The sequence below is a fragment of the Medicago sativa genome, chromosome 7, assembly GCF_051527215.1.
Source record: "Medicago sativa cultivar Bolivia chromosome 7, Bolivia_mono, whole genome shotgun sequence".
Lineage (NCBI taxonomy): Eukaryota > Viridiplantae > Streptophyta > Magnoliopsida > Fabales > Fabaceae > Medicago > Medicago sativa.
The window spans coordinates 16,671,750-16,698,587 of NC_140755.1; the positions used below are offsets into that span (position 1 = coordinate 16,671,750).

At 31.4% G+C, this 26,838-nt stretch overlaps 2 long non-coding RNA genes across 2 annotated transcripts; both read left to right on the top strand.

Annotated features, from left to right (window-relative positions):
- Nucleotides 1–1,112: 1,112 nt before the first annotated feature.
- LOC146904650 (uncharacterized) lies at nucleotides 1,113–6,543 on the top strand. Its single transcript, XR_015019662.1, has 5 exons — nucleotides 1,113–1,470; nucleotides 3,946–4,021; nucleotides 4,879–5,030; nucleotides 5,136–5,256; nucleotides 5,793–6,543. It is a non-coding gene; the product is annotated as an uncharacterized LOC146904650 (long non-coding RNA).
- Nucleotides 6,544–17,479: 10,936 nt separating this feature from the next.
- On the top strand, nucleotides 17,480–25,240 carry LOC146904651 (uncharacterized). The gene is made up of 5 exons (XR_015018435.1): nucleotides 17,480–17,751; nucleotides 22,385–22,460; nucleotides 23,604–23,763; nucleotides 23,869–23,989; nucleotides 24,536–25,240. It is a non-coding gene; the product is annotated as an uncharacterized LOC146904651 (long non-coding RNA).
- The last annotated feature ends 1,598 nt before the right edge of the window (nucleotides 25,241–26,838 follow it).

Consider the following 26,838-nt stretch of genomic DNA (forward strand, 5'->3'; position numbering starts at 1 on the left):
AAACAAAATAAAACTAACTATAATTATCTATTTCATCGATACCAACAATATAACAATAAAATATAATTTAAATTCTTATTTTTTTTATTGACACCAATAACAATCTTTATGATAGAAATTTTTTGTTTAAAGGTATAATTTGGATAATGAAAAAGTAAGTATAGATATACTCATCTAGTTTGTTACACTGTTTAAAGGATAAAGGAAAAAAACTGGACATATATACTCAGATCGTGTTTGTTACACTTTTATTTTAATATTTGAATTTACCCTTATCTATTTGTTATATGTGCTATTTATATTGAAAGCTGAGAGTAATTTTAGAAAAAGAAAAAGGCAGCCCAAAAGAGTCAAACCATGTTATTTTCTTTATATATAGTATAGATAACAATCTTTCATCTTTTACTTTTTACCATTTGTGTGTGTTCCTAAATTAAAAACATTTATGATTATGACTATACAAGTCTTGCTCGATACAAAGATTTTAGATTTTGAAGGGCCAATATTACATTTTTTTATTAAGGGACCAAAATGAACTCCAAAATAAAGTTAAGGGACAAAGAAAGATAAATAAACCTTTAAATAATTATAATTATATGTATCCATTTAACTAGTGCAACTGGCATAGTACTTTACATTGATGTTAACCTATTATTATAAGGGAGTTTGAAGGCATCTTGAGACATTTTTGGGCAACATTTTATGCCTTGGTTTATATCGTTTCTAGAGAATTGCTCTTCTCCCTTTTGTTTTTGTTCATTCCCGTGTTACGTGAGTTAACTCACACTGATAAAAGTACCTACATGAGTGAACTCACGTTGAAAATACACCTACGTGATTTAACCCATGTCTGGCTTTCTTAGGGGAATGAGCAATTCTAAATGGGAGAAGATCAACTCTCTAGTTTCTATGATTTATCGGCCCAAGCCCATTGTCCCAAAACCCGATGGCCCATCCTCTCTTTTGTTACTCATTCAATATAAATATGGCCGCATCGACAATATTTTATCATTCATTTCTTCTAATTCTTTTCAATAATGCTTCTTCCTTATTTCTACAATTCGTCTTTGTTCTCCAGATTCTTCATATAATTTGTTTTTATTTTCTCTGATATTCTTTATTTATTAATCATTTTTCAAGATCTCGCTGCCTCTTTGAATCTGAAATTGATTAATTCTTATATTCATCTCACAAGTTCATATACTAATCTTGTTGTCAACTTGATCTGAAGCGTATCCTGTTGTCAACTTGTTCCCATTAAATTTGATTTACATCCAATTTGACAACAACACTCATCGATAGAATTCTGGATCGAATATCTTGTCCAAATCCTTTTGCTCAAACTTTGTAGATTGGGTGGTCCAATTTGAATGTTGTAGCAATGGATGAAGGTGAATATGCAGATCAAGATGAAGATGTTCAAATAAAAATAATTATAAATCACATAATCAAATCGACGAAATACCAAAGGTATACCATCAACAATTTATTTTCATATTTATCAAACTATATGAATATATATTCTTTTTAATTCTTATTTTGCTTCAAATTCTCTATTCTATTATCAGATGAATTTTTAGCCTATAGAAATAATTTGTGTTATTGTTAAGAAAAAAGTTTATGAATAAAATTATTGGATCTAACTTCATTGATGTGTTGATCATAAAACTTTATTATTTGTCATTAGTAAAAATTATGTTCTAGGTCATTGATTCATATATATTATGTAATATAGTGATCATGTTAATCAGAGTGAGACATGGCTCAAATTCGTAAAGTAGGATTACTAATTGTTTTCTTAGAAAAAAATAAATGGGTTAATGGTGCTTTACCCCCCCTGTAATATAGGTCATTTTCGGTTTTACACCCTGTAAAATATATTTTTTGGTTTAATCCCTGTAAAATATTTTTGTTTTGATTTACCCCCCTAATAGGTTATTCAAAAACCAGATATTCTGAAGAAAAAAAATTAAAAAATTGGTTTTTGAATGACCTATTAGGGGGGGTATATCAAAACAAAAATATTTTACAAGGGGGTAAATCAAAAAAAATATTTTACAGGGTGTAAAACCGAAAATGATCTATATTACAGGAGGGTAAAACACTATTAACCCTAAATAAATATATAGGAGTTCAATTTTTTTTAAAAACATCAAATGTCGTGTGTTGGGTTTTATATCTCATATTAGGTTATGGTGACTGTTTTTATATTTAATTATATGTTCTATAAAATTGTATCTCTATTCATTTTATTTATAATTCCTAGAGGAATACACTTAGTAGATTTTGGCACAATTTGCTTCTGACAAATTTAGATGTTTAGGATATAACTGATACATCTAAACTTATGAAGATAAGACATGCTTGGTTTATTTCTCAAAACAGATCCATATGATTTTCTTGTTAGGAATAGATCTTGTTCAGATCTCATTATGTACAGTTGAAATCATTTGTCTCAGCTTAAGTTATGAGAAATAACTAAGTTCTCTTGCTGTAGTTATCATGTATGACTTGTTCATACTCCTTCCTGTTAGCATGTTCAGTGTTAACTGATATAGGCAAGTTCATATGAGGAGGTTCTTAAACTATGAAGAGAAAGGACAATGATGTTTATTTTAAAAAGATTTTATAAATTGTCATTTATGGCATGCCCCTTTAAAGAGCATCTGAGTGATATTGTAACACAAATAGTCCCTTGACTAGTTCAACATGCTGAATTATAGAATTTAATCTATAGTTGGCATGTTGTAATCTTATTATATCAAAGTTATTAACCAGTACTTACTCTCAGAAAACAATATGCTTTTCGATCAGCCATATTCAAAAATTGATTACAAAAGTGTTGTCCCTTCTTTAGACTTGAGAACCTTATGAACTTGTCATATTGATAACTATGCAGACTCTCATATCTCACATCATAACATAATAACTATCACATAATTAATTTATGCTAAGTGTATTATGTTGAGATCTATCAAAAATTTAAACAACAAAACAATAATTACATGAGAGGGAAGGATTGACAGTAATCACCTTACCAGAAGTCCTTCTCTTCTAGTTTCCTCCAGAATTCACGGTATCATCCTCTTTCAGTGTTAGGACTTGGAACACATGCTTTCCTTCCAACATGTTTTGTGAATATCCATTCTCCAGAAGTTAGGATTGAATGCAGTGTTTTGTCTCGAGTCATACCTGAAATGTAAACAATTTTATTTCTAGGTACCCATATCTTAATGGGTCCTTTCTTGTTAGTCATGAAAGATTTTCCCTTCCTTTGTGGCTTAGACTTGAAGCTTTGTTGCTGATAACTATCCAAGACTTTTGGTTTAAACGTTTTTGGTCTTGAATTGTTCTTAGCTTTAGATTTTAAGTTACTCAGAACTTGAGGTCTTAGTGTCTTTGGTTTTGACCTTTTTGGATTCTTTGCCTTCCAAGTCTCAGACGTTGGTTTGGTCAGAACCTTTGACTTTCCAGTCTCAGACTCTAACTTGGTTTAATAAATTTAAGAAGTTCCTTATCACAATCATCAGAGTTTGATTCAGACTCAACATCAGAAGTTGTTGTGGCCATTAGACCAAGAACTGTTTCATCTTCATCTTTGTCAGATTCTGCTTTCTTAGGATTATGTTTAAGACGATCATATTGAATTCAGCTTTTTTAGGATTTATCTTTACCTTGTCTTAATTCGTCTTAAAATAAAGTTAAAAGTAAAATTGTATATACATTAATACTTGTATATAGACTCTCTGGTCGTTATTATAAGTAAAATACCCTTTTTCGGATTAGTTAAATAACTGGTGTATTTGATCAATATTATAGATAAAATACATCAATTATTCAATGAATCTACAAATTCAATATATTGTTGTATACATATAGTCTCAGTCAAATTACTTTTATTTTCCCTAATTTATATATATTGACTATTTATATAACTTTCATTAGGTGTCAACTACTACCATCCTCTCTTTTCCATGGCTGCCAATCCAAATTCAAAAATAGAGAGACTTTGGTGGAAAAGGTAATTACTACAGTGTAATTGCTAGATTATATATATTAGGTTTTTCGTTTTCTGTTTCCATTTTATTTTTTGCCATTTAATAAATCATATGTTAATATATCTACGTTTTCTCTCTAGAATTTGTACATGTTCTATGCATATCCTTTTGGTCAATCATAGTATACGGATCTATAAAAACTTTTTTTTATTCTTTTTCTCCGAATTTATTATATCAAATTTTAAAATATATTGTATATTTCAATAGAGATTTTTAATACAGTACTTATCAAATTTTTAACGGTGGATATCTAATTAGGGATGATACACATGCACGGTAGTGTATATTATGTCTGTGAAATACATACCATACACTATTGTAAATTATGGAATTATCACCTAAAATTACATATTGAAATAATGCAATTTCTCTATAATCCCCTCGTGTTTCAATACCTTTATCTTTCTGAATATCGTCATTTTGATTTCTCTAATTTTTTCTTTCTTTCAAGTTTTAAGTGAAATGTGTATTTTTCATTAGTGTGCTTTGATTTTGAAAGAGTTTACGTTGATTGATATGAATTATAAAAATAAAGAATCTAGTTTGATCATCTTGCATCTTAATTACTAGTTTGTTTTCTTTTATGTATCAAGTACACTTCCCCATTCTCCTTTAAAAATGTTTTCTTAATTACTATCAACACTTTGACAATAATAAATGGATATCTATATAAATTAAATCAACTCTAACATATTAGATTTTCTATTTAATAGAATAGATCACATTCATATTTTATACATCCATTGTAGTATTATTTTTTGGGTGAGAAATCTGTATAGTTAGTTTAATTATACTTGTATTATGCATGTTAATTGATCAGGAAGATGACATTATGTATGATGCTAAACCAATATCATACATATTTCCATAGGGAAACAATGGTAATGACGATAATTTTGATGGCGGTAATGATAAAAATGATAGTGCTAAAAATAATGATGATACTACCAGCATCATTGCTCCACCAATGAGGTAATTTGTATATTATTTCATATTTTGATATACCTTTGGTAGAATATTTTAGCACTTCAATGTTTTAAATTTTATTAATAACTTTTTAGCAATATATGGATTTAGATTTCAAGTCCACCTACTACATCAAGATGAAAACCAAAGAACCAAAGGGCTTTGCGCTGAATTGATGAACAATTGGGAAGTTAATGAGAAACCAAAAAGCATCGGATCCAGGATTGATAAGGTATGTTGTCAATTTGAAATGAATATTTTAGATTAAAAATCATGTAATTTGGGATACCACAGGAAATGACTAATCAGGAGTTTGTTTTTCCTCAAAAAATATAAGCATGCATATAAGAAAAATGCTAAATTACACTAGAGGTCCTTTAAGTGATTTAATTGTAACAAATTGGCCCTTTAATTTTTTTTCTACTACTTAGGTCATTTATGTTAATTAATTGTAACAAGCTGGTTATTTAAGTTTTTCCGTATCACCATCATCATAACCTGATTCAAACTCAGAATCACTCAATGTGATTCTATTCGATTCTAATTTCTCTCAATACAAATAATTTTTCCAAAACGTAAATAATTGGCTCTATTTATAAGCTATCATATAGTTTACAAGATAATTCAAAATATATTTAAGTTGTATTGCAATGTTATGATAAGTATCTTACAACATTTTGGTGACCAATTTCACTTTTTATGTCTCTAAATTTCATTTGTCATCTCAATTTTTCCTACAGTATCTTACAAATTCTAATGATTTTGTAGATACAGATAAAAATTGCAGAAGTATCATATATTTCAGCGTGAAATTACAGAACAGTGAATGGTTGGACTAATATTCCATGATTTAAACAAAATTGGGGTAGGATCTTCAAACCTTTCATTTTTGAGGAAAAACTTCATCCAACGACAGTTCTTCTACCAATTTCCAAAATCATGGTTAAATTAAAATGATTTGTTCAATCATATCAATAATGGTGTGAATATTTGAACTTTCGATCTATGAGCAGCTCTAAGTTCAAGGTGTGCACCAAGACTTCAAATGTTAGTGATCAAAGAAATTCAAGCATTAAACGTTTGGAAACTTCATGTACCTACACTTGAATAATTGATAACACTTGCATATCAAATAAGAGATGAGTATGAAGGTGAAAGATAATTTCAATTTGTAATCACAATTTATGTTTTAGATCTATGAGCAGCACTAAGGTCAAGGTGTGCACCAAGTGTTCCAATGTTAGTGATCAAAATATTTCAAGCATTGAATGTTTGCAAACTATATGCACCTACACTTGAAAATTTGAAAACACTTGCATATCAAATAAGTGTCGAGTGTTAGATAATAAAATATTAGGCTTAAGTTATTGGGTCTTTATATTACTAATATAGTAGTCCATTAGGTTATATATATATATATATATATATATATATATATATATATATATATATATTCTCCTGTAACATTTTGTAATGTTAAGATATTGGTATTTTATAAAACCCTAGCCATTATGTGTTATTCTATCTTCCCTATTGCAACCCAATATTGTTAACTTGGCATCAAGAGCATGGTTCGATCCTCCATGAACTATTTGTCACTTCTCCTTAGCTAGGGGTTGCCTGTTTTCCTCTCTTCTTTTATCTGTTCAGAAAAAAGTGTTTGTTCTAATTTTCTATTTCTCTATTTATACTACGAAACTAGGTTAATTATTATTATTATCATCATCATCATCATCATCATCATCATCATCATCATCATCATCATCATCTTAACATAATAATAGTCACCAAAACTCTATTTCCTCAGCAATAACATAATACTCAAGCCAAATGCATTATCATAATAATAATTAAGACTCCACCTATTTAACCTTATTAAATTAATTAAATAGCAATTCGGGGTGTTACAACTCTCCTTCACTTAAAGAATTTCGTCGAAAATTACCTGAAAGAAAATAACTCTGGATAAGATTCCCTCGTCCAACTCTCGAGCTCCCATGTTATGTCTCCTCCAGAAGGTCCTCCCCATGTCACCTACACTAAAGCAATCTCTTTACCCCTCAAGTTTTTTACCTCTCGGTTTTCAATTATCAAGGGTAAGGCCTCAACAGTCAAGTTATCCCTTACTTGCACTTCATCCAATTGGATTATGTTAGATGTGTTTTATCTTGGTTTTCGGGTGTCAAACATTGATTACGTTTGAACCTTTTTAACCGGTGATATCTCATTTTTTCTTGGGAAGGGAAAAAATAAGCAAAACCCTTGAGAATCGAGGTCCGGGAGTTGTTTTCGCTACGGGAAGGTGTTAGGCACCCATAACGACTATAGTATCCTATAGGAACCGTCTTTATTTTCTACGCGCGCGCTTTATTTTTAAATGCTATTTGAAAAGTGATATTTACACCTAAGAGTTTACTAAGTCAAGAATTGGAGGGAGAAGAGAGTGTTTGAATTTTTATTTTATTTGAATTGAAGGAATTTTGATTCCTTGCCTACGTACCCGTTTAAGGGATCAAATCCACCGTAGTTCTCTTCCAAAAAATGTTTTTGTTTTTGTTGGTTGATTTTAAGTTTGAAAATTGGAATTTGAAGAATGAGAGAGAGAGGCCTCAAGGGCATAAAATTGTGAAATTGTGAAGTTGAATTAGTTATTTTGCAAAAGAAAGTCAAAGTATGATTAAAATTCATTAAAATTTTGTTTAAGAAAATAAAAGGAAAATCAATGGGATTTTGATCCCAAAGTTTATTTAGAAAATGATTTGAGTGATATTGTTCATATTTTTTTGGAAAAAAGATTTTTCTAAGTGTAAAACCTAAGCATTCATCTAAACATGCAATCCTAAACATACATCTAAACATGCATATCCTAGCCATACATCTAAAGTATCTATGTGATGTGTGTGCATGTGTCGGTGCTTGTGTCGGTGTACATCATTAGAGTCCATTGTCCTTTACATCATTGGCCTAGATACATTCTATGTCTTTGTGAGAACTTAAAAGCAATATTACAAAATACCTAAATTTACATACTAGTTCTTGGCAAAAAATTAAATTGCAAGAAAATAAAGGTGAATATGAGATGAGATGGGGATGTTTATGAAGTACTTATAGAACAAGAAATGAAAGGTTAGAAACACAATATAGAGAAATATCATGATGATTATAAGCAATCAAAAGACTATTAAACACATAACTAGAATTAACAAAGAAAAGATGCTAAATACACCTAAAAGTTCACTACAAGATAGTGGCAAGTGTAGGACTTATAATTCCCATATTATGGCAATTTTATAGAGCATTTTTCCTTCAGCCATAACATGGAAATTAAGTGAACACAATCAAGCCAAGCAATCCTAGCAAGATTTTAGGTGTATTCATCACTTTATTTCTACATTTTTTTATCAAGATTCAAGTACAAACTTAACAAACGAACAAGAATGAAAATCACATGTATTTTCCACATTTTGGAGGTAAAAGTTAATATGCACGAATTCAAGAAACACACACAAGAAAAGACTATGCAAGAAATACATGATTAGTTTGGAATTTTTCTCAACACCTTAACAAAAAATGAGAATCGATGAATTAACAAAGAAATCAATATATTTTCACACGTTTTAGATCCAAATTAATCATGTATTAATACTAAAAACAATTAGAATTAAGAAAAAACAAGCATTGCAAATTTTAGAAAGATTCTAATGCAAGATTCAATCAAACAGGGGGTGCAGTGAGCAAGAAATTGCCAAGAACACACAGGAAAGGGGGTGTGCATAGCAGGCAAGCACACAGGCATGGAAACTGGGCCTTAGGGGAAGAAACAGGCCGGGTTGGACCAGGCAGCGGGTCGAACCATGGGTCATGGGTTAGCTATGGAGCATATCCATGGGTTATTAGAAAAAATGGTAAAAAAATGGAGGAGGTATATAAACCAAACACAACACAGGCATGCTCATTTCTAAACCTAGTTCCTTCTAATCTTCTTAGCCGCTCCATTCTTCCCTGTTTTCAAACACGTTAAACAAACTGACTCCCTCTAAACCTATCACCTCTCAAATCGATTTTCTAAGAACACGTTGAAGGTTCCAGCAAAAACACGTTCTACACATCCCTAAACCTTTCTCACCTTCTCAAGCATCAAACGCACAACATAACATTTGAAATGTGCAGACCGAAACCACACAAGATAGTATTTAGAAACGATTCCAGCAAAATAAAGGGGACAAATGGCGATCAAACCAAACAGAGAGCAAACAGAGAGCTAATCACAACAACGATGAAGCATATACATATATTCGATTGAAGGAGAACAAATACCTGAGCTAAAATCGGAGAACTGACGGATTGGATGCGGAAAACTTCAAAGCTTGATCCCGATCTGGATCGTTTTTCCACTGAGATCGTCTTCTTCTTCCTTTTGATTCGATTTGGCTTGTGAATGTTCTTGGCTGCGGTTTGTACCAGTGATTGAACGGCTCGATTCGTTTGATTCGGACCAGTTTCTTCTCTTCCTCTTCTTTGCGATTCCTTTGTTGTTGTTAGCTTGCAGGAGCGAATCAATTTGTTACTTGCGTTTGGGATTAATTGCTGGATGAATCTGTGTTCATCATGTTCATATGATGTTCATGATGAATTTTGGGGAAATAAGGGGCTTGATCCGAGAATTATGAGGAGAGAGAGTATTTTGGTGTTTGGAAGGTTCTGTTGTGGTTAATTAGGGTGGTTGTAGATGGTTAAAGTGGTGGAGAAAGTTGGTTGTGGTGGTTAGAGTGGTGGAGAATGGTGGTGGAAAGTTGTTAGGGTGGTGGAAGAGTGGTGGTGGAAAGTTGTTAGGGTTGAAGGTGGAGGATGAGAAAGTTAGTTACGGTTAGAGAGAGAAGAGGAAAAGGAAAAAATTTTGTGACTTTTTTTTGTGTATTTTTGTGGAAAAAATGATTAGTATGGACTTTGACCTTGACTTGGACCTTTATAGGTGATGTGGTAAGCCTTGGACCAATTGGAGTGGGACATGTGGCACCTGAAAATTATTTGGACTAACAAATGGACCAAAATACAAAATGACAAAAAGGACTAAAAAGTAAAAATAAAATAAAATTGGTAAAAAATGTAATTTGAAAATAACGTAAAGTGAAACGATTAAAACTGACAAAACGGACTAAAACGAACCAATTACTTAAATGAGGTACTTTAAAGTAACCTCTCTCTGTCAAAATTTTGTGTGAAATGACCAAAATGCCCCCTAGGGACTAAAACGACTCAAAATGACTTCAATGCAATTTTAAAATGGTTTTTTGACAGGGAATTAAAGCAAGAATTTATACAAGCAATTTAAAAGACTCAGAGACAATTTTTAGAGACTAAAAGGAATTTAACGTATGAAATGACTAAAATGCCCCTAGGGGCTAAACTGACTCAAAATGGCTCAGATGCAATGTTTAAAATGGATTTTGACATGGAATTAGACAAAAACTCATTCAAACCAAATGAAAGGACTCAGGGACAATTTTTCAAAGATTGAAAGAAAATTTAACATAGGAAATGACTAAAATACCCTTTTTTCATGAATTTTGCAAATAATATTGAAATAAGATGCAGAGAAAGATGCAATTGATCAGAGACATATCAAATGACTTAAAATGCAAGAAAGATGTTTTTGGATGACTTAAAATGCAAGAGAACATGGACAAATACACAGTTGAAAGACTTGTAAAGCTAAGTTGAGAGATAAAGCAGAGTAAAATGTAAGTGTAAACAATAGCAAATTGGCAATTATTCAAGAATAATAGACATATATCAAAGATGAAAGAAAAATTTGAACAAGTATTTTTAGGTCCAAAATTAGGGTATAACAAGATGGATCAGGGACATACTTCCAAAGTTGAGACACATATAAAACACTATGAAGATTTGAAAGTGACGATGGTAGAGCGACTTGGTAAGCTACCTCTCCAACTCTCTTTATAATTTGATAAGGCCAATGAAACATGGTGTAAGTTTATTAGATTTCAAAGCATGACCAACGTTCGTCACCGGAGTGACTCACAAAAACACATGATCCCCTTTTTGGAATTTCAACGACTTCCTCCGCTTATCATGATAAGTCTTCTGCCTGCTTTGTGATGCATTCATCCTCTCTTGAATCATCTTAACTTTCTCAGTAGTTTGCTAACAATCTCTGGTCCAAGCACCGCGCTCTCACCAGATTCATACCAACACAAAGGTGTTTGACATCTCCTATCATACAATGCTTCAAAAGGGGGCATCCCAGTACTAGAGTGAAACTATTGTTATAAGATTCAATCAACGACAAGTAAGTATCCCAACTCCCTCCTTGCTCCAGCATACATGCCCTCAACAAATCTTCTAATGACTGAATGATCCTTTCAGCCGGACCGTCAGTCTGAGGGTAATAAGCAGAACTCAAACTCAGTTTGGTTCTCAGCGCCCCTTTGCTAACTCTCCCAAAATCTTGATGTGAACATCTGATTCAATCTGATAAATTACTCGAAGAAACACCATGCAACGTAACAATCTCCTCAATCTAAATCTCAGCCAACTTTTGCAAAAGGTAATTTATCCTTATAGGTATAAAATGGGCCGACTTAGTCAACTGAAGTAGTTGAAGATTAGGACAATGCAAAAGAAATTCCTTCGACGAATTTTTTCTCTTACGTTCCACAAATTCACAAAACTAGTAAGAACAGTTGAAAGGAAAAGCTAGCAAGTTATTCTGATAGTTAGGGCCTTTGATCATAGGGAGGTTTACATGTCATTGAGTTCTGCAGTGGTCTATCTCTGTAATTGGGGTTTATCTCTAATTCTTTCAAGTGAAGTGACCTATCTCTGTAATTGGGGTTTATCTCTAATTCTTTCAAGTGAAGTTACCAATTCTTATCAAGTTTAATGTATAGATCAGTTTCATGGGAAACAATGGAATTGAGAAGGGATGCTCTCAATTCTACGGCGGTGGTTTTCATGTAAATGGAGCATCCAAAATGTGACACGGTCGACTTTTGAAAAATTACCGCTCAAATGGCTCCAGCTGGAATTTAGTCTAGATATTCAAATTTGGGAGGACTTGCAATCTTGGGAAGCTAGCAAAATTGCAAAACTAGAGCCTTTAGCTTCAGAGGATAGGAGAACCCTCATGTAGAAAGAGCAAATGGAAATTGCTAAGAACAAGGAGTTAGTTCAAAAAATCGACAAACAAAATTGCAAGAAGATCATGAAAATGGAGGAAGAGATCGGATAGAACAGCAAAGGAGATGCCTAGGAATAGGAGAAACATTACAATGGGCATGTAAGAGATACAAAGAAGTTGATCAGTCAATGATAGAGATACATGCAAAAAGTGTCACTATTGGTCTCATCATTATGCTAGGGAAAGTAGAGATGTGTCGTTTCTGCAGTGTAATGGAAGCATCATTAGGCACTACACAGGTGGTGTCATCAATGTCTAAGAGCCAGAGAAAAGCTTGAAAGGGTGGGTCTTGTGCAGGCTGGCCGAGTACGACTCACCACCACCTCAGAATCTGCCAAACATGACTGCTTTTGTGGTTGGGAACATATCATAGACGTTGACAGAGCTCTTGTTCATATACATGTTGACTTATCATCCACAGCCAAAATTGCTAGACATAGTTCGTGGCGCAAGGACTAAAGAAACCACTACCACAAAGGTAGAAATACCATATCACCGTCTGCAGTTTGGTTCACACAGTTTGAAAAGTGCAGTTCGGTTTTAACTTAAAAAATGTTCGGTTTGGTTAAAAAACACAGAACCGGTATATCAAACCTTTATACTGGTTCGATGCAGTTCTGGATGAACCATTAACATTCCGCTCGATTCAACCAAGCTGTTTTAACGGTTCATTTCAGTTTTCCTTCCTGAACCGAACCTTGAACAATCCTAGTCCTCGTACTATTTGCACTACACGTGTGAGGGAGAAAGGAAGAATGTTAGCCACATCGTTTCTGGTCCAGTTTTCTCCCCTAATTATTTTGGTCTATATTATTGCTATGTGGTTTCAGGCTCAATGTAATGGCATTGAAATGTACTTTCAAAATTTGGAAACTTGATTACAGCTTGTGGGCAGAATATACAGGTGTTTCAAATTCGAAGAATCATCTGGACTTTTGTTTGAACTGAAACACTTTGTCTTCGTTTCTGGTGCTATTTTCTACCAGAATTGCACTAGGCCAATGTATTGTTCTGTTATTTTTTTTAACCAAACTTTCACCTTGTTGAAAGTGTGAATGTAAGTGTGAATGTTTAAGGGGAAAGTATTAATAGGTAACACCACTGTTTAGTTTGTTAATTACTGATTGGCGACTTGGATAATTAGGCCCTGTTTGGATAAACAGCTTAATCAAAGTGCATATTGTATAAGTGTTTTATGTATAAAATATTTTTGTAATAAATATAAAATATTTTTTCATATAAGTTGTAAGCTGTATTCATAAGATATCCTAAAGAGTTTGTGTAAATAAGCTGAAAATAACTCATAGACATGCCATTGATTGTTTTTATAAACTCTCTCAAACAGTCTCACAAGTGCTTATGCCAGTAAATAAGCTTAAATATGTCAATCCATATAGACTCTTCGAGAAATCAGACAATATTGTCTATATAACTAATACGGATTGAGAGCCATGTAGCAACATTACTTCGAATTGAAGGTGTGTTTGATGTTCAATATGAATGTGATCATATTCAATCATTTATATTTTCTTAAAATGTTACTGGTATCCACGTCTGATGTTCAATACATGTAGATGTTTGATATCGAAACATGAGATTACATTCAATCAATTCTATTTTCTCAAATTGACATCTATGTGTCAGTGTTGTGTCTGCGCTTAATAGATTTAGAGCGAAACCTAGCTAATCATTCCAAGAGAATTGAGGCCTTTGAGCATAGTGTTTATGTCTAATATCTTTGTAATCAGGGTTTATGTTTAATTTTTTTCAAATAAAAGAAATCAATTCTATAATAAGCCAGCAAAAAAATTGTCCATTTTATATTTATGAATTGCCAATTCAGTTTTTGGTTTATAGTAGAGACAATTAGGCACTGATACAATTACGCACTGATACAATTGCCAATCCATTTTATATTTATGAATTGCAAAAAAATTGTCCATTTTATATTCAGACCTTTTTATGACCCTTGAAAACATGCACCCTTTTTTTTCCACTCATGTTTCTTTTGTGGGGTTATGTTTGGTTTTTAATTCTAGTTTAGTTATAAAACTAGTGTGTAAGAACCTTCCTAATCCTATCTGTACATGTGTTGTATATTAAGTGCCTCCTTGGATTGAGAGTTTGCTAGATTATTTGTTAATATATATACTTACACATGAATTACAAGGCAAGCAGAAAACAAGCTAAGCTGTTAGGCCTTTTTGGATGACAAAACAAATCCTCGTAAACAAAATATTCATAGATTTAAGAGACATGACATTGTTATGCATGACCTTTGAACTTTATGTAGAAGGTTAACCGTCTCTGGTGCTAGGAATGGCCCGTGACATGTTTATGTGTTTTTAGCTTATAGTTATAAGAAAATTGTTTGTCTTTATTTTATCTTTCGTTAAATATCTTATATAGAAACACTTATACGATAAGCGTTTAATTATGTTGTTTTCGCAAACAAGGTCTAAGTCACCATAAGAATGTCTTGAAATTTCATCTACTTCCAACTTATATCTTAGCTAGCTGTTAGAAGTAACTTCTGTCAATCCATCTACTTTCTCTTTTCTCTCCTGTTGGTGTTGAGTTTCTTGTTTTATTACATTTTGTTTTGAAGTCTTTATGACAATAATGGACTCAATGATTGAAAAGTCTTCAATGGTTTTTGTCAATAATGAGAATAATGATTGAGAAGCTTGTAATGGTGTTTGGCTGAAATAGATGTGGGCACAGATTCATGATAAACTATTTTTAGAAAATAATATCTTTCCACAAAATCTCAAGAGGGTTTAAATATCTCTTTCAAATTCAAGGAAAGCATTAAGTTATTGAAAATTTTAATAATTGTTACACTTGTTGAGAACCACTTCTTTGTAAACAAAAATCAAGAAAATGGATCGTATACAATTGAGATATTCTTTCATGTTACTCAGTAATTATCTTTCCATACTTTGTTTGCTGTTAACTGATATCCAAGAATCTATTCAAATCTTAAATCCCTTTTCAAGTGGGGATTAACAAATTGAGTATATAAAAAAGTTGTATAACAAATTGAATTATTTTTAATAGTAGCATACTAGGTTTGTAAGATATGAGAATGCGTGCATGAATATTCCTTAGTCAGATTCTCCTAGTTTGATAATCTGATAAAATAGAATAATCAAATGTAATGTGTCAATGTCACGTTGATGTCAAACACTTACAGACTTTGAACGTTAGACAGATCTTTAATATGACGTGTCGGTGATACATAGCTTATAAGTTAGAATATACTACTTGATTATTTACAAATAAAAGAGGGTTATAAGTTCTATATATTTGTAGTGCTTACTAGCAGGTTATGATGACTTGACATGCAGCTGATTGCTGAGGCTTACGATGTGTTGAAATCAATTGGAAAGTTGTCAAATGAGGAGCTACAAAGTGCATTTAGTGAATGGAACAAGGGAGATCTTTTAAGTTTCCTGATTGAAATCACTGCGGATATATTCGGATGGTAAGGTTGATGGATATCTTGTTGACAAGGTTCTCGACAAAACTTGCATGAAGGGTACCGGTAAGTGAACTGTTCAGCAAGCAGGTGAATTATCAGTTGCTGCTCCCACGATTGAAGCTTCATTGGATGCCAGGTTCCTTAGTGGGTTGAAGGATGAAAGAGTTGAAGCTGCAAGAGAATAGACGTTGTAAGTTGAAAGTTACTAAGGTTTAATCATACCTACGTCAAAATGAAAAAAATGGTCAACACAATTTAAACTCTTTTGTTTGTGTTTTTAGCACATTCATATGACGTAGAAAAATATTCGACAAGGTTTCAAATTTTTTTGTTGATAAAAATTAGAAGAACTTGTATAGTAACAACTATAAATAATTTTGATTTAGAAACACTCATAAATAATAAAAAGTAGAAAATGAAAAAAACAAGTTATTATTATTGAAAACTACCGAAAAGACGGAGACTCACGTGCTAATCTTTCCGCTCTTTTTATTGCGCTGACGTTTGAAAATTATGCACAATATTTTTTTTTTTATGAAATTTTGATTTTGATTAAAAGTATATATATAAATGTCTTTTGCTTTTAAATTAAAAAAAATCAAACTAACTTTCTTCAAAAACAAAATAAAACTAACTATAATTATCTATTTCAATGATACCAACAATATAACAATAAAATATAATTTAAATTCTTATTTTTTTTATTGACACCAACAACAATCTTTATGATAGAAAAAATTTGTTTAAAGGTATAATTTGGATAATGAAAAAGTAAGTATAGATATACTCATCTAGTTTGTTACACTGTTTAAAGGATAAAGGAAAAAAACTGGACATATATACTCAGATCATGTTTGTTACACTTTTATTTTAATATTTGAATTTACCCTTATCTATTTTTTATATGTGCTATTTATATTGAAAGCGGAGAGTAATTTTGGAAAAAGAAAAAGGCAGCCCAAAAGAGTCAAACCATGTTATTTTCTTTATATATAATATAGATAACAATTTTTCATCTTTTACTTTTTACCGTTTGTGTGTGTTCCTAAATTAAAAACATTTGTGATTATGACTATACAAGTCTTGCTCGATACAAAGATTTTAGATTTTGAAAGACCAATATTAAATTTGTTTTTTATTAAGGGACCAAAATGAACTCCAAAATAAAGTTAAGGGACAAAGAAAGATAAATAAACCTTTAAATAATTATAATTATATGTATCCATTTAACTAGTGCAAGTGGCATATTATAAGGGAGTTTGAAGGCATCTTGAGACTTTTCTTGGCAACATTTTATGTCTTGGTTTATATAGTTTCTAGAGAATTGCTCTTCTCCCTTTTGTTTTTGTTCATTCCCGTGTTACGTGAGTTAACTCACACTGATAAAAGTACCTACATGAGTGAACTCACAATGAAAATACACCTACGTGATTTAACCCATGTCTGGCTTTCTTAGGGGAATAAGCAATTCTAAATGGGAGAAGATCAACTCTCTAGTTTCTATGATTAATCGGCCCAAGCCCATTGTCCCAAAACCCGATGGCCCATCCTCTCTTTTGTTACTCATTCAATATAAATATGGCCGCATCGACAATATTTTCTCATTCATTTCTTCTAATTCTTTTCAATAATGCTTCTTCCTTATTTCTACAATTAGTCTTTGTTCTCCAGATTCTTCATATAATTTGTTTTTATTTTCTCTGATATTCTTTATTTATTAATCATTTTTCAAGATCTCGCTGCCTCTTTGAATCTGAAATTGATTTCATAAACTAATGTTGTTGTCAACTTGATCTGAAGCATATCTTGTTGTCAACTTGTTCCCATTAAATTTGATTTACATCCAATTTGACAACAACAACACTCATCGATAGAATTCCGGATCGAATAGCTTGTCCAAATCCTTTTGCTCAAACTTTGTAGATTGGGTGGTCCAATTTGAATCATGTAGCAATGGATGAAGGTGAATCTGTAGATCAAGATGAAGATGTTCAAATAAAAATAATTATAAATCACATAATCAAATCGACGAAATACCAAAGGTATACCATCAACAATTTATTTTCATATTTATCATACTATATGAATATATTCTTTTTAATTCTTATTTTGCTTCAAATTCTCTATTCTATTATCAGATGAATTTTTAGCCTATAGAAATAATTTGTGTTATTGTTAAGAAAAAAAGTTTATGAATAAAATTATTGGATCTAACTTCATTGATGTGTTGATCATAAAACTTTTTTATTTGTCATTAGTAAAAATTATGTTCTAGGTCATTGATTCAAATATATTATGTAATATAGTGATCATGTTAATCAGAGTGAAACATGGCTCAAATTCGTAAAGTAGGATTACGAATTGTTTTCTTAGAAAAAAAAATAAATGGGTTAATGGTGCTTTACCCCCTGTAGTATAGGTCATTTTCAGTTTTACACCCTGTAAAATATTTTTTTTGGTTTACCCCCTGTAAAATATTTTTGTTTTGATTTACCCCCCCTAATAGGTCATTCAAAAACCAAAATTTCTGAAAAAAATAAAAAAATTGGTTTTGAATGACCTATTAGGGGGGTATATTAAAACAAAAATATTTTACAAGGGGGTAAATCAAAAAAAATATTTTACAGGGTGTAAAACCAGAAATGATCTATATTACAGGAGGGGTAAAGCACTATTAACCCTAAATAAATATATAGGAGTTCAATTTTTTTTAAAAACATCATATGTCGTGTGTTGAGTTTTATATCTCATATTAGGTTATGGTGACTGTTTTTATATTTAATTATATGTTCTATAATATTGTATCTCTATTCATTTTATTTAGGGTTAATATGTGTTTACCCCCTGTAATATAGGTCATTTCCGGTTTTCCCCCCTGTAAAATATTTTTTTTTGAATTTCATCCTTGAAATTTGAAAATATTTTGGTTTTAGACCTTCATTGAAAATTTCACCCCCTGTAATTTGAGCAAATTTAGGTTTACCCCTCTTGTAATTTGAAAAAAATTTGGTTTACCCCCCTGTTCATTTGAGCAAATTTCGGTTTACCCCCTGCCATATCTTTGATTTTGTACTGTCAAAGCTCATGAAGGTCCAAAACCAAAAATCTTCAAATTACGAGAACGAAATCCAAAAAAAATATTTTACAGGGGGTAAAACCGGAAATGGCCTATATTATAGGGGGGTAAACACATATTAACCCTTTTATTTATAATTCCTAGAGGAATACACTTAGTAGATTTTGGCACAATTTGCTTCTGACAAATTTAGATGTTTAAGATATAACTGATACATCTAAACTTATGAAGATGAGACATGCTTGGTTTATTTCTCAAAACAGATCCATAATATTCTTGTTAGGAATAAATCTTGTTCAGATCTCATTATGTACAGTTCAAATCATTTGTCTCAACTTAAGTTATGAGAAATTAACTAAGTTCTCTTGCTGTAGTTATCATGTATGACTTGTTCATACTCCTTCCTGTTTGCTTGTTCAGTGTTAACTGATATAGGCAAGTTCATATGAGGAGGTTCTTAAACTATGAAGAAATAGGACAATGATGTTTATTTTGAAAAGATTTTATCAAAAGTTCTTTTATGGCATTCCCCTTTAAAGAGCATCTGAGTGATGTTGTAACACTAGTAGTCCCTTGACTAGTTCAACTTGCTAAACTATAGAAATTAATCTATAGTTGGCACGTTGTAATCTTATTATATCAAAGTGATTAACCATTACTTACTCTCATAAAACAATATGTTTTTTTTTATCATCAAGATTCAAAAATTGATTACAAAAGTGTTGTCCCTTCTTTAGACTTGAGAACCTTAAGAACTTGTCATAATGATAACTATGCAGATTTTCATATCTCACATCATAACATAATAACTATCACATAATTAATTTATGCTAAGTGTATTATGTTGAGATCTATCAAAAATTCAAACAACAAAACAATAATTACATGAGAGGGAGGGATTAACAGTAATCACCTTACCAGAAGTCCTTCTCTTCTGGTCTCCTCCAGAATCCACGGTATCTTCCTCTTTCAGTGTTAGGACTTGGAACACATGCATTCCTTCCATCATGTTTTATGAATATCCATTCTCCAAGAGTTAGGATTGAATCCAGTGTTTTGCCTCGAGTCATACGTGAAATGTAAACAATTTCATTTATAGGTACCCATATCTTAATGGGTCCTTTCTTTTTAGTCATGAAAGATTTTCCCTTCCTTTTTGCCTTAGACTTGAAGCTTTGTTGCTAAGAATTATCCAAGAATTTTGGTTTAAAAGTTTTTGGTCTTGAATTGTTCTTAGCTTCAGATTTTGAGTCACCCACAACTTGAGGTCTCTACGTCTTTGGTTTTGACATTTCTGGAGTATTGGCCTTCTAAGTCTCAAACGCTAGTTTGGTCAAAACCTTTGACTTTTCAGTCTCAGACTCTGAGTTGGTTTAATAAATTTAAGAAGTTCCTTACCACCATCATCAGAATCTGATTCAGATTTAGCATCAGAAGTTGTTTTGGCCATTAGACCAAGATTTGCTTCTTCTTCATCTTTGTCAAATTTTGCTTTCTCATCAAACTCATCCCATGTTTCCATGAGACTTTTCTTCATCTTGTTCTTGTAGTTCTCCTTAGAACTTTCTTTTCTTGACATGTCCTTCTGTAACTCTGGATTGTCAGCAATGAAGTGACCAAATCTCTTGCAGTTACGGTAACCATTCTGATCTTCATACTTGTTCCTGAATCCTAAACCTTTTGAACCACTTCTCTTACCCAGGAACCTTTTGTTTGTGGTCAGGTCGCTGGATCTTTTGGTTAAATAAGCCATTTCTTGAACTCTGAGTCATTGTTAGAATCTCCATTAGGAGTTTCTTCTTCTGACTTAATAGCTTGAAGAGCTTTGATAAATTTACCTTTAGATATCAGAGCAATAGACTTGGATTTCTTAGCTGGTTCATCTCTAACAAGATCAATCTCATGACTCTTGAGAGAGCTTATGAGACTTTCAAAGTTAGCTTATTCAAGTCCTTTGCTTCCTAAATTGTTGTAGCCTTTGGTCTGAACCTGACAGGAAGACTTCTAAGAATCTTCTTGACATGATCAAGTACATAATAACTCTTTTTCAAAACTTGAAGGCCAAACATAAGAGTTTGAAACCTTGAGTACAAAGTGTCAATATCTTCCTCTTCCTTCAATTTTAAGATATCATACTGATGTACAAATTGGTTAGTTTTAGCTTCCTTAACCTGTTGGTTCCCTTCCCAGGTAGAGCATAGAGATTCAAAGATATATTTGGCAGTAGATCTGATTGTGGCGTGAAAATAGGTATTATAAAGAAAATGAATGGAGATACAAATTTAATTTTCCACTCGAAGCTCATTAAAACGTCTTTATGGTAAAAAAAATGGAGCATAAATTAAGCACTGAAGTCAGCTATGATTTTGGACCACTTAATATCATCTAATTGGACTAATTACCTAAGCACAAATTCTAACACCATGATTTTTCATTCATTTAATTTAGTAAAATTAAATATTTTTTCAAATATTTATTATGGTGATGGGGCACTTTAGTTAAAGAAATAGGCTATTATTGAGGCATTGTGGAGTCTTAGTAGAATTATTAAAATTTTATTTGATTAAATCACAGGAAAGTGAATAAAATAAAAGATATTAAGGGCAGGAGGTGAGAAATAAGATAATAAAATAATTGGTGGAGTAAGGAGTGAATTATGATAAGTAAAGGGGAGGAAAATAGTAATAATAAAAGATAACACTAATTTCTTAGTATAAAAAGAAAAATAGAAATACAGAGAAGTCAGTACGTGAAACCTAGGAGAAAAAAGGACTGGAAGAGGCAAGAGCAAAACCTATGGACACAAGCAAAAGCTTCAACTCTGTGAATTCGAGGTAGGGGGCATTATTCATCCTAGGGTGTAATTTTATAAAGGGGAAAAGAGGGTTCGTAAACCCTCGTCATTGTTGTGTCTATTCATCCCCAATATTGATGTTCTCATGAACCCTTTAGATGTTGTGCAATTATTTTTGGTATTTGGTGATATATGTTGGTGTGCATTGGTGGTGAGTGAAAATTGGATTGGTTTGGTTAAGTGTTTAATGGTGAATTAATCCTATGAAAAGTCGTTGTTAGTGGATAATCTTTGTGAAATTGGTGTATTATGTTAGTATAACCTTAATGTAATGTTTATGGGCTGTTTGGTGTGTTGAGGTTTAGAATCGGAGCTTTGAAAGGCTCCAATGGTGGAAATTGCAAAAAAATCTGCATTTCTGCACAGGGTGTAGAAAAACGCGTGGTCGTGCTTATGAAATGCACGAGTCATGCTTATTTCTCTGCCCTTTACTTGGATTATGTTTAAGACCAATATTTTTTAGGATTTATCTTTATCTTGTTTTAACTCGTCTTAAAATAAAGTCAAATGTAAAATTGTATATACATTAATACTTGTATATAGACTCTCTGGTCGTTATTATAAGTAAAATACCATTTTTTATATTCATTAAATAACTGGTGTATTTGATCAATATTATAGACAAAATACATCAATTATTCAATGAATCTATAAATTCAATATATTGTTGTATATATAGCCTCAATCAAATTGCTTTTATTTTCCCTAATTTATATATATTGACTATTTATATAAATTTCATTAGGTGTCAACAACTACCATCCCCTCTTTTCCATGGCTGCCAATCCAAACTCAAAAACAGAGAGACTTTGGTGGAAAAGGTAAATACTACAGTGTAGTTGCTAGATTTTTCAATTATATATATATATATATATATATATATATATATATTAGGTTTGTTCGTTTTCTGTTTTCATTTTATCTTTTGCCATTTAATAAATTATATGTTAATATTTCATTGTTTTCTCTCTAGAAGTTGTACAAGTTCTATGCATATCCTTTTGGTCAATCATAGTATATGGATCTATAAAAACTTGTTTTTATTCTTTTTTTTTCCGAATTTATTATATCAAACTTTAAAATATATTGTATATTTCAATAGAGATTTTTAAAACAGTACTTATCAAATTTTCAACCGTGGCATATCTAATTAGGGATGATACACATGCACAGTAGTGTATATTATTACGGATGGCAAAAGAATCCAAACCCGTGGATAGCGGCAGATAAAATTCGCCATGGACACGGTGCATATATCTTAGTGGATATCCACGGATAAAATAAACGGATATTTTAACTACCTGCTAATTGATGGATACAGATGCTGATTTAATGATATATGTACCCACGGATATCCATACCCGCTATTAAATATAGTAAATTACATAAATATCCTTATGTACACGAATGTTCAAATATATATTACGTTCCTTTAAAATGAAGTGAAAGTGGTCGGAATTGTTGAAGCAAGAAACTTGTTTTTGTTGAATATGATGCTTTGTTTATACTTTTGTATAATCCCATCCTGTTTCCATACTTTTATCTTTCTGAATATCTTCATTTTGATTTCTCTAATTTTTTTCTTTCTTTCAAGATCTAAGTGAAATGTGTATTTTTCATTAGTGTGCTTTGATTTTGAAAGACTTAATGTTCCTTGATATGAATTATAAAAATAAAGAATCTAGTTTGATCATCTTGCACCTTAATTACTAATTTGTTTTCTTTTATGTATTGAGTACACTTCTCCATTATCCTTTAAAAAAGTATTCTTTATTACTATCATACTTTGACAATAATGAATGGATATCTATGTAAAATAAATTAACTATAGCATATTAGATTTTCTATTTAATAGAATTAATTACATTCATATTTTGTACATCCATTGTATTACTTTTTTTTGTTTGTGAGAAATATGTATAGTTAATTTAATTATACTTGTAATATGCATGTTAATTGATCAGGAAGATGATGTGATGTATGATGCTAAACCAATATCATACATGTTTCCAAATGACAACAATGTCAATGACGATAATACAAATTTTGATGGCGGTAATGATAAAAATGATAGTCCTAAAAAATAATGATGATACTACCATCATCATTGCTCCACCAAATGAGGTAATTTGTAGATTATTTCATATTTTAATATACCTTTGGTAGAATATTTTGGCATTTTATTGTTTTAAATTTTATTAATAACTTTTCAGCCATATATGGATTTAGATTTCAATTCCACCTATTACATCAAGAAGAAAACCAAAGAACCAAAAGGCTTCGCGTTGAATTGATGAACAATTGGGAAGTTAAAGATAAACAAATAAGTAATGGATCCAGGATTGATAAGGTAAGTTGTCAATTTGAAATGAATATTTTAGATTAAAAATCATGTAATTTGGGATACCATGGGAAATGAGTAACCATGAGTTTGTTTTTCCTAAAAAAAATTAAGCATGCATATAAGAAAAAGACTAAATTATACCAGATGTTCTTTAATTTATTTAATTGTAACAAATTGGCCCTTTGAATTTATTTTTTCGGTACCACTTTGATCATTTATGATAATTAACTGTAACAAGTTGGTTTTTAAGTTTTTTCTATATCACCATCATCAGAATCTGATTCAGACTTAGAATCACTCAAGAGTGATTCTATTCCATTCTAATTTCTCTCAATACAAATAATTTTGCCAAATTTAAAGTAAATAATTGGCTCTATTTATAAGCTATCATATAAGTTTACAAAATAATTCAAAATATATTTAAGTTGTATTCAAATGTTATGGTAATCATCTTACAACATTTTGGTAACCAATTTCACTTTTTATGTCTCTAATTTACATTTGTCATCTCAATTTTTCTACAGTATCTTACAAATTCTAATAATGTTTCAGATAAACATAAAAATTGCAGAAGTATCATATATTTCAGCGTGAAATCACAGAACAGTGAATGGTCGGACTAATATTCCATTATTAAAACAAAACTGGAGTAAGATCTCCAAACCTTTCATGTTTGAAGAAAAATGTCATCAAACGACGGTTCTTCTACCAGTTTCCAAAACCATAGTTTAATTGAAATGATTTGTTCAACCATATCAATAATGGTGTGAATAATTGGAACTTTGGATCTATGAGCAGCTCTAAGTTGAAGGTGTGCACCAAGTCTTCAAATGTCAGTGATTAAAGAAGTTCAAGCATTAAACGTTTGCAAACTCCATGCACCTACACTTGAGTATTTGATAACACTTGCATATCAAATAAGAGATGAGTATCAAGGCGAAAGATAATTTCAATTTGCAATCACAATTTATGTTTTAGATCTATAAGCAACTCTAAGGTCAAGGTGCGCACCAAGTGTTCCAATGTTAGTGAATTCAATGTTTCAAGCATTGAATGTTTGCAAACTATAAGCACCTACACTTGAATATTTGAAAAGACTTGCATATCAAATAAGTGTCGTGTGTTAGATAATAAATTATTGGGCTTAAGCTATTGGGTCTTTCTATTACTAAGATAGTAGTCCATTAGGTTATATATATATATACACACTCTCTCTTGTAACATTTTGTAATGTTAAGATATTGGTATTTTATGAAACTAGCCGTTTTGTGTTATTCTATCTTTTCTATTGAAACCCAATATTGTTAACTTGGCATCAAGAGCATGGTTCGATCCTCCATTAATTATTTGTCACTTCTCCTTAGTTAGGGTTTGCTTCTTCTCCTCTCTCCTTTTCTCCGTTTAGAAAAACATGTTTATTTTGATTTTCTATTTCTCTATTTATACTAGGAAACTAGGTTAATTATTATTATTATTATTATTATTATTATTATTATTATTATTATTATTATTATTTTCCTCCCCTCTACCTGACATAATTTACTCCCTCCTCCCCCACTTATTTTATTACTTCTATTTCGCACATCCCACCTCTATTATTTTATTTAATTCCTCTTCTCATCATTTAATCCACATAACATAATATTTGCATTTCATCCATTTGGATTATATAACAGCCAGTTTTTAGCTAGAATTATTTTAAGTATTTATGAGTGTTTATACGTGCTTAATTGCTTATGTGTGTATTTGAATTGGGATTAGTAGATTTTTAGACTGGAAGGGTATTTCAATCATTTTAAGACTAAGGGATATTTGTTAGTAAGGGTTTAGAACATTAGAAACCTTGCTCATTGGAGAGTAGTATATATACTTAACTCATGAAGGGAAACTTGAGTTAGAACATTTCATTCTCATAACAAAGGGAGGCTATGGAGAGAAAGTGGGAAGATAGAGAGAAGAGGAGAAGAGGAAGAACTTGGCGAAGAGGAAAGCTAGAGGGGAGAGTGAAGCCATAACTAGAAGAATTGAAGCTTTGAGGTAAGGAGGATAGATAAATGTATTCATATAATCACTTATAATTAAGTTTTAGCTTATGGGTCATAAGTGTTTTTGTGTGAATTATGATTTTTATGATTTTTGATGTTGATTTTCGTGCTCCTAATTTTGTGTAGTTATGGGTATGTTAAATTTCATGAAATTGATGTGTTTATATGTTCAATTTCATAGTTGATGTGTGAAATAAGTTGTTATGGTGATTTTTGCTCCATTAAGTGTAAATCATGAATTTGTGAGTGATTACTGTTCAAACATGTCTAAATTCACTTGATAAATGATTATACATGTTTGTATGTTGATGGGGTTTAATTTATTGGTGTTGTTTGTGAAAATTGAATGAAATTGTGAAAATATGAGTTTTTGGTGAAAAATGAGCTTGATGTTGATTTTGTGATGAAGTAACGTTATGAATTCATGTTTGTAAGTGTTTTGATTGTCTTTTGATTTCTGTTAACTAATAACATAGTTTAGGAAAAGAATTTGGATCAAAAGAGATCAAAATCGAGAGTTTTATGAACATTTGGAATGAATTCCCGATGGGAACCCAAAAATCTTGGTTCATGTAGCTTGCTGTGGCAAGTAGCCCAGGACAGAACCCATGATTTTAGGCGTCCCGGGAAGTTGGGGGTCGTTCCAAACAACCCTTAGTGTCTCTTTTGATATGTTTGATTGCTGTTTTCATTTTTAAACCTACTGGAACTTCAATGTGATTGAATTAAAATGGTTTTGATGAATTGGATTGAAACTTAGTTGAAAAATGTCAAGAACAAAGAATTTTCGGAAACTCATTTTTCTCAAAT